Here is a 9,814-nt window from a genome sequence, read left to right on the forward strand (position 1 = left end):
CAATAATTTCTATAAAATAAAACCACCACTGTGCTCTTAAAGATATAAGTGAAACACTAGAGCAAAATTGTCTAGCTCAAAAGATATAAGTGAAGCACATAGAGTATTCTAATAAATTCCGATTCATGTGTGTCTCTCCAAAAGGTGTGTACAGCAAGGATGATTCTGGTAAACTAAAAGGAAAACACTCAAATCATACAAGACTCTCCAAGCAAAACACATATCATGTGGTGAATAAAAATATAGTCTCAAGTAAAGTTACCGATGGACAAAGACGAAAGAGGGGATGCCTTCCGGGGCATCCCCAAGCTTAGGCTTTTGGTTGTACTTGAATTTTACCTTGGGGTGCCTTGGTCATACCCAAGCTTAGGCTCTTGCCACTCCTTATTCTAAAATCCATCAAATCTTTACCCAAAACATGAAAACTTTACAACACAAAACTCAACAGAAAATCTCATGAGCTCCGTTAGTATAAGAAAACAAACCACCAATTCAAGTTACTGTAATGAACTCATTCTTTATTTATATTTGTGTTAAACCTACTGTATTCCAACTTCTCTATGGTTCATACCCCCCGATACTAGCCATAGATTCATCAAAATAAGCAAACAACACACGAAAAACAGAATCTGTCAAAAACAGAACAGTCTGTAGTAATCTGTAGGTTTCGAATAATTCTGTAACCCCAAAAATTCTGAAATAAATTGGTGGACGTGATGAATTTGTTATTAATCATCTTCAAAAAGAATCAACCTAATCGCACTCTCCAGTAAAAAATGGAAGCAAATCACGTGAGTGCTAAAGTTTCTGTTTTTTACAGAGAGATTGCAAAGACTTCCCCCAAGTATTCCCAAAGGTTCTACTTGGCACAAACACTAATTAATAACATAAAACCACATCTAAACAGAAGCTATATGAGTTATTTATTACTGAACAGGAACAAAAACAAGAAACAAAAATAAATTGGGTAGCCTCCCAACAAGCGCTATCGTTTAACGCCCCTAGCTAGGCATTAACAATTTCGATGATGCTCACATGAAAGACAAGAATTGAAGCACAAAGAGAGCATCATATAGAATGTAAAAAAACACATCTAAGTCTAACATACTTCCTATGCATAGTCATCTTATAGGCAAACAAATTGTCATAGCAAGCAAAAACTAGCATATGCAAGGAAGAGGAAAGAAACAATAGCAATCTCAACATAACGAGAGGTAATTTGGCAACATGAAAATCTCTACAACCATATTTCCCTCTCTCATAGTAATTACATGTGGGATCATAATCAAATTCAACAATATAGCTATCATATAAAATATTCTCAACATGATCCACATGCATGCAAAGTTGACACTCTTCCAAAATAGTGGGATTAACATTAACTAAAGTCATGACCTCTTGTTACGTCTCCGTCGTATCTATAATTTTTTATTGTTCCATGCCAATATTCTACAACTTCCATATACTTTTGGCAAATTTTTATACTATTTTTGGGACTAACATATTGATCCAGTGCCCAGTGCCAGTTCCTATTTGTTGCATGTTTTTTGTTCCACGGAATATCCATATAAAACCGAGTCCAAACGGGATAAATACTGACAGAGATTTTTTTGGAATATATGTGATTTTTGGGAATAAAAATCCACGCGAGACGGTGCCCGAGGGAGGCACGAGGCAGGGGGCGTGCCCCACCCCCTGGGCGCGCCCCTGGCCCTCGTGGCCACCACATAAGGCGGTTGATGCCCTTCTTTTGCCGCAAGAAAGCTAATATCCGGATAGAGATCATGTTAAAATTTCAGCCCAATCGGAGTTACGGATCTCTAGGAACATAAGAAACAGTGAAAGAGTAGAATCTGAGAACGCAGAAACAGAGAGAGAGAGACAGATCCAATCTCGGAGGGGCTCTCGCCCCTCTCATGCCATGGAGACCAAGAACCAGAGAGGAAACCCTTCTCCCATCTAGGGAGGAGGTCAAGGAAGAAGAATAAGGAGGGGGCTCTCTCCCTCTCACTTCCGGTGGCGCCGGAGTGCCACCGGGGACCATCATCATCACCGCAATCTTCACCAACAACTTCACCGCCATCATCACCAACTCTTCCCCCCTCTATGCAACGGTGTAACCTCTCTCTTACCCACAGTAATCTCTACTTAAACATGGTGCTCAACGCTATATATTATTTCCCAATGATGTATGGCTATCCTATGATGTTTGAGTAGATCCGTTTTGTCCTATGGGTTATTTGATGATCGTGATTGGTTTGAGTTGCATGTTTTATTATTGGTATTGTCCTATGGTGCTCTCCGTGTCGCGCAAGCGTGAGGGATTCCCGCTGTAGGTTTTGCAATATGTTCATGATTTGCATATGGTGGGTGGCGTGAGTGACAGAAGCACAGACCCGAGTAAGTAGGTTGTTTGCGTATGGGATAAAGAGTTTAGTAGTTGTGGATGCTTGCTAGAGTGCCAGTCATAAGTGCATATGATCCAAGTAGAGAAAGTATGTTAGCTTATGCATCTCCCTCATATAAAATTGCAATAATGATTACCGGTCTAGTTATCGATTGCCTAGGGACAAATAACTTTCTCGTAACAACAAGCTCTCTACTAAAACTAACTTAGTTGTGTCTTTACCTAAACAGCCCCTACTTTTTATTTACGTAATCTTTATTATGTTGCAAACCTATCCAACAACACCTACAAAGCACTTCTAGTTTCATACTTGTTCTGGGCAAAGCGAACGTCAAGCGTGCGTAGAGTTGTATCGGTGGTCGATAGAACTTGAGGGAATATTTGTTCTACCTTTAGTTCCTCGTTGGGTTCGACACTCTTACTTATCGAAAACTATTGCGATCCCCTATACTTATGGGTTATCACCTCTCCAAACCCACTTTTATCAAAAATTGCATAAGATTGAACATTCTCCAAATACGTGGGATAAAAGTTGACACTGAGGGAGTCCTGGATTAGGGGGTCTCCGGACAGCCGGACTATATCCTTTGGCCGTACTGTTGGACTATGAAGATACGAGATTGAAGACTTCGTCCCGTGTCCGGATGGGACTCTACTTGGCGTGGAAGGCAAGCTAGGCAATACAGATATGTATATCTCCTCCTTTGTAACCGACCTTGTGTAACCCTAGTCCCCTCCGGTGTCTATATAAACCGGAGGGTTTAGTCCGTAGGAAAAACAGACAATCATACCACAGGCTAGCTTCTAGGTTTTAGCCTCTTTGATCTCGTGGTAGATCAACTCTTGTAATACTCATATCATCAAGAACAATCAAGTAGGACGTAGGGTATTACCTCCATCAAGAGGGCCCGAACTTGGGTAAACATCGTGTCCCCTGCCTCCTATTACCATCCGCCTTAGACGCACAGTTCGGGAGCCCCTACCCGAGATCCGCCGATTCTGACACCAACATTCACTACAAAAAAAAGATACATCCGTGACATTTTGGGCTGAACGAAATTTTTTTCTGTCATACATATGACACTTCTATGACGATACTTGTGACAAAACCCGGTATCATCATAGATGTGGTGGGCTCCTACTTCTATGACAAAAAATCATGACAGAAAATCGGCTTTTCGTCCTGGGCGGGCCGGAGACGCAGCTGCATGACATTCTTTGGGCCGTCCATGATGGAAAAAACCGTGGTAGAAGCGAGGGGGAGGAAAATTTCGGGGAGTTCCCGGTTACGGTGGGAGGTCGGGGGCCAAGCGATGCGCGTTTCTCTCGTACACGTACGTGTGTGCGTGCGAGGCGTTGGCTCTAACTGAACCCGAGCGAGGCGTTGGGCCCTAACTGAACCCGAGCGATTGCACTGCAGGCTACGCGTTACTGAACCCGAGCAATCGATCGATGGCTGTTAACTGAACCCGATCGAGCGATTCCTTCGCTACTACTGCTAATTGAAGCCGATCGATGCTGCCTCTAGATGAACAGTGAGCGTTGCGGGGGGGGTGGGGGGGTTGGATGAACAGTTCCCGGTGGGGGTGGATGAACAGGACCCCGTGGTGTTGCCTCTGGATGAACATGACCCCGATCGATCGAGCCGGTTGGGGCTGGATGAACAGGACCCCGTGGAGGGCTGGATGAATAGGACCACCCCGTGGAGGGCAGGATGAACAGTAGACGATGGAGGGCAGGATGAACAGTAGCCTGTGGAGGGGTGGTTGAACAGGAGCCCATGGAGAGGGCTGGTTGAACAGTGGTCGGTGGAGGAGCGCGTGGTGGAGGATGGATGAACAGGAGCCCGTGGATGAACAGTCGCAGGTGGAGGCTGGAGGAGGTCGACGGTGGATGAACAGTAGCTCATGGAGGCTGGAGGGGGTCGACGGTGGAGATGAACAGTATCCCGTGGAGTCCCATTTTGCGGTACGCCACACCCTTCCCGATGAACAGGACCCCCGTTTCGACCGTAGCGCTCCAACACAAGTCCGTTTCGTCCGTTTTGCGGTACGCCACACCCCTCCCGATCAACATGACCCCAGTTTCGACCGTAGGAGGTCCGTTTCCTCCGTTTTGTGGTACGCCAGACCCCTCCCGATCAACAGGATCCCGTTTCGAACGTGGCCGGTCGAACACAAGGCCGTTTCCTCCGTTCTGCGGTACACCAGGCCTCGTTTCCATCGCCTGTTCCGTCCAAGCCCTCCCGATGAACACGACGCATTCCATTTCCTCCCCATGAACACGACGCATTCCATTGCCTCCACATGAACACGACGACGACACTGTTTCTCCGTTCCGACCCAGCCATGTACACGAGCCCTCGACGTACATATGCGTGAGTAGGCGTTCGAGACCCCGCCCGTATGTACACATACGTGGCCGTATTTTCTTTCTTGCACCCTGACCGCTGTACGTACGTGTACATGCTACGTGCGCACCTCTACTACGACACGTGTGCGCCTCTACATCGACCAGTATATATGTACGTACACGTTCGCGACCAGAATGACAACGCTATGTATGCTTCCACCAGGTGGGTCCCGACTGTCAGGCACTTCCTTGCATGCAAGATGTAGCTGGTGGGTCCCAGCAGTCAGGGGGGCGAATCGTTTTGTTTTTTTGCCCAGACGCACTTCCTTGCATGCGAAGGTGTAGCTGGTGGGTCCCAGCAGTCAGGGGGAAACGTTTTTTTCGCAAAATACGGTGGCCCGTCCGGTGGGTCCCTGCTGTCAGGTGGAGGAATAATTATTTTGCACGTAATAAGGAGGCACTTCCTTGCTACGGCCGTGGACCCAGCTGTCGGCCTCTCCACGTATAGTCCACGTCCGATGGAAGTCGTTCCTTGACCATGTTGACCACGCCGCGCCGAGAGCACCAGGGCGGTGGACGACGGCGAGGCCTAGGAAGGGGATGACAGGGAGCCAGGGAAGACACGGCAGTGGAAGCCCGCGCGGAGAGGAGTACAAGGGTTCACTGGTTCGGCTGCGATGTGAGGCTGCCGTCGCCGCAGGGCCTGGCTAGCGATGGGAATAGTAGGGGGCGGTGAGGCCTCTGCGGCAGCACAGCCGGCCACGGGAGGCAGGAGCATGCGGCATGACGGGCGCTGCTTTGGGCGGCTAGAGCAAGAAGACCAGAGGTTGAAGAAGCAGTACGGTCGTTGGATGGACATCGTACGGTCACTGGAGCTAGAATCGTTCATATTGACTAAAGTTGACAAAGGCCCCCATCCCAGTCAACTTAGTAGGCCCACAAGTCAGCCTCCCACCATGGTGGGTCCCAACTAGCAGGGGGAGTATTCATTTTTTTTTGTGCATAATAAGGAGGCACTTCCTGTGGGTCCGAGCTGACAGCGGGGGGAACGTTTTTTTCGCGAAATACGCTGGCCCGTCTGGTGGGTCCGAGAAGTCAGGGGGGAAACATTTTTTGGTGAAATAAGGTGGCTCGTCCGGTGGGTCCCTGATGTAAGGTGGAGAAATAATTATTTTGCGCGTAATAAGGAGGCACTTCCTTGCGGCCGCCTGGACCCAGCTGTCAGCCTCTCCACATACAGTACTCTTCCGATGGAAGTCGGTCGTTGACCATGTTGACCACGCTGCGCCGAGAGCACCAGGGTGGTGGTCTGGACGATGGCGAGGCCTAGGAAGGGGACGACGCGGAGCCGGGGAAGACGCAGCAGTGGAAGCCCGCGCGGAGAGGAGTACGAGGGTTCACTGGTTCGGCTGCGGTGTGAGGCTGCCGTCGCCACAGAATAACAGGGGGTGTGGGTGAGTGGAGGGATGGCCTGGCCAGCGGTGGGAGTAGTATGGGGGCGGTGAGGCCTCCGCAGCAACACAGCCGTCCACGGGAGGCAGGAGCAGGCGGCACGACCGGAGCTGCTTTGGGCGGCTGGACCAAGAAGACCAGAGGTTGAAGAAGCACTAAGGCCGTTGGATGGACATCGTACGGTCACTGAAGCTAGAGACGTTTATTATTGACTAAGTTGACAAAGCCCTTGGTACGCTCCAACTTAGTAGGCCCACAGGTCAGCCTCCGAAACGGTGCGCCCCAGATGTCAGGGGGAGGAATCATTTTTTGGGCGGCCGAAGCTAAGAATATCCGAGATTGAAGAAGAAGCACGACATCCATTGGATAGACATCCAACGGCCACTGCTGCTAGAACCGTGTGTTGACTATAATAAGTTGGCAAAGCCTTGCATATGCGTCAACTTATTTTTTTAGGGGACGCGTCACTTAGTAGGCCCACAAGTGTGTGGCAGAGAACTTATAGCCCATTTGCGTTTTGTAAGAATGTACATCCCATTTTGGAGTTCTAATGGAATTTACAACAACCCATTTACAATTTGTTAAAAGTACAACCCATTTTCTAGCTAGGACAATGATTAATAATTTCAACCAACCGTTGAAGACAGAATTCAATAAAAATTTCCCACATTTTGATGGGCTCCAAAATATTTTTATCCTGAAATTTCTAGTCAGATTAAATATAAATTTGTATTACGTAAAAATCCAACGAAACATTGCGCGCGCAACAATGAAAATTTAAGATTTTCAAAATCCATAAATAATATTTTATAAACTAATTTTGTGTTTGGTGCATTTTTTATAGTTTCTGCCCAGTTTTTATAATCACATCCCATTTATTATTTTTTAAAGCCCATTTTCCTGTTAAGCCTAATGCATCCCTCCAAGGAAAGATTTGCAGCCCAGCGGGGCGGAGAATAACAAGTTGACCTTGCCTGGAGATTCCTCAAAAAGATGTATAGCTGGGCTAGCCATTTTCATCTTGAAAAAATTAGTATCTGGGCTGGATATCTGGCCTGGGCTAGACGGGCCATAGCCCGCCCAGTTAATACCCTGCTCTCCTCTAAACAACAACGAAATCATCGCCAAGAAAAACTCTGTAGTGCTCACGCCTCAAAAACACAAATACTGCTCAAGCCGCTTGCTCCCAGCTATCGGCCGCACCTTGTGCAATTCTCTCGTTTATATTGACTACATAGGTTGACAATGGTGTGGGACCATGATGTCACGAAACCAGGAGAAAGCAAAAAAAAATATAGTTGTACATAATAAGGAGGCACTTGCGTACGTACGGCTATGGCCCTAGTGGGTCCCTAGTGTCATCCAGTCAAAATAAAGTCATCTCCTGAATCCTCATGTTCGTTGACGATGTTAACAATGCTCGGCGCCACGGCGAGCGCAACAACTCGAAGGACAACGGAGAGGGCCTCGCGGGCCCTACGGATGGTCTGATACAGCGCCCGCTACTCATTCAGGAAGCCAGGATCATCGGACACCTATAAGCACCTTCGAGAAACTGAGACGGCATGAAATGGTAAGGCTACGCTTGGGAGCTCTGGTTTATTTCAAACCTGTATTAACATACAAGTGCAATTTACTCATCATCGAAAACAACGCGTAAAATACTGGCGTAATGAAACCGAGGGCCCAAGGTCTATAAGTAAAACCGGCGGGTTACGCGTGTAATTTGAGAGACCAGTGTATATTTTACGAGCACTGCTATATGGACGACATTACCAGACGATACATGCACGATGTGCGTATCATGCCATCCATGGGCAAGGCTAAAACAGCAGCTAACGGCTGGATTAGCAATCGTCCGAGTGTCGTTCAGCGTTTTTATCGTGTGTCAAGTACTTCCGATATTTTACTAGTCGAAATCGACCAACCAAGCGCCTTCGCCCGAGACCATCAGCTTTAATTTACGAGCGTCAGTTTTACAAGCGGTTTTGGTTGGAAAACGACGATCCAATCATGGCCTAATATCATGAGTTGGTCGGAAGATCATATGGTTTCACGTATAACCTACCCGACTTGTCGTATAGGCTATGAATGAAACATCAGACGATGAACTTCTTAAGCACGGAAACAACAGAAGAGGATGATCTTCTTAACAACCAAATCACTGGCATTAGATCAACATGCAAAACAATACGAAGCATTATTCTCAGGAGGCACGGTGAACAGCTCGTGATGCCGCATGCCACAACATTCCAAGCTCAACTTTGCAATGAAACACAAGGCCTGGCATTACATAGACAATATTAAGAACAAACTCTTAACACAGGAATATCTCAGCAGAGTAACTATTTACTTCTAAACTGAACACAGGAATAGGAAAAAACACTCGACGCTGCTCACAGCAAGGGCGTCCCACTCAAAAATATCAAATGCATGTCTTCTGGCTAACATCAATGAGCAAATTTTGACAAGGTTTTCCAATTCCAATATATTAAACTAACGTATTCTTGCTAACATCAATGATTAAACTTTGACAAGCTTTTCCCATTCAAAATATGTAATGCCTATGATCGTGGAGTCCTATCGTAGCTTTTATACTTGTTTGGGCACTTTTTGCCCAGGGCACTCCACGTATTGTTAAATTGCCAATGGTCTTTGCAGACTAGTCATGTCACCGGTGTCTAATAATACTCTGTAAAGCTTCTCGGTCATTCCTTCTGTAATGTAGCGCAAATAGTGACTGCTTCTTTCTGCAAAGTGGAACGACCAACTAGACCCAGTAATGCAGCAGTTTGCCTTACACATTGGCTCCTTTTGTGCAGTTCAACTAAAATCGAAGTTGGAATAAAACCGAGCTTTAATTTTGATATCCCTGTAAGAAATAATAGGTATAAGGGAAACAATTACTAAGAAATAACGGTTTATGACTTGTGCTCCCAGAAGAAAAGCATCTACTGATCTACTTTATCTTAATGGGAAACAAAGCAGGAGAGTAGCAATTCTCCATCAGTGTGATTCATTCATATTGACTGAGACATTATCTTAACAATGCCTTGTTTCAACATGTATAAAGAACGACAAAGCTTATAAAGGGGGTGATGCTGAATTTGTTGTAACAAAGCAACAAGCATCATGTCTGGGTTGGTCCCATTTTTGTTCACTGCTTAATGGGAAAAGACAAGAATACAATAGCTTCAATTCATCATGTATTTAAAACAGTACCAATACAAGTAGCACAGCATCTCAAAACACACTGCACGATCATGTGGATGAAGGCAAGTACCAACCTGTCATGACGCACACAAGATCATGTACGAATCTGCCAACACGAATAGGAAATCCAATCTCGTTTTGTGCAGTTGCACTGAAATCAAGCAAAGTGTTTCGCGTAGCGAAGCAAAATGTCACAATAGCAACAAGTTGAATAGATATCCCTGTATAAACAGAGGCAAAAAAGGAATCAATTACTGGCTAATAAAGGAGGATGAAACATGCGGCCACAAAAATGGTAATCCTGCCAATCCCTAACAAGTGTTACAGTTTTGAAATAAGATTCAGTAGTTAATTCTGAGAGTGGCATCGATTACTGGCTTATAAAGGGGG

This window comes from Triticum urartu, chromosome 3A (assembly GCF_056163025.1).
Source record: "Triticum urartu cultivar PI428250 chromosome 3A, HENAU_Tu73, whole genome shotgun sequence".
Taxonomy (NCBI): Eukaryota; Viridiplantae; Streptophyta; class Magnoliopsida; order Poales; family Poaceae; genus Triticum; species Triticum urartu.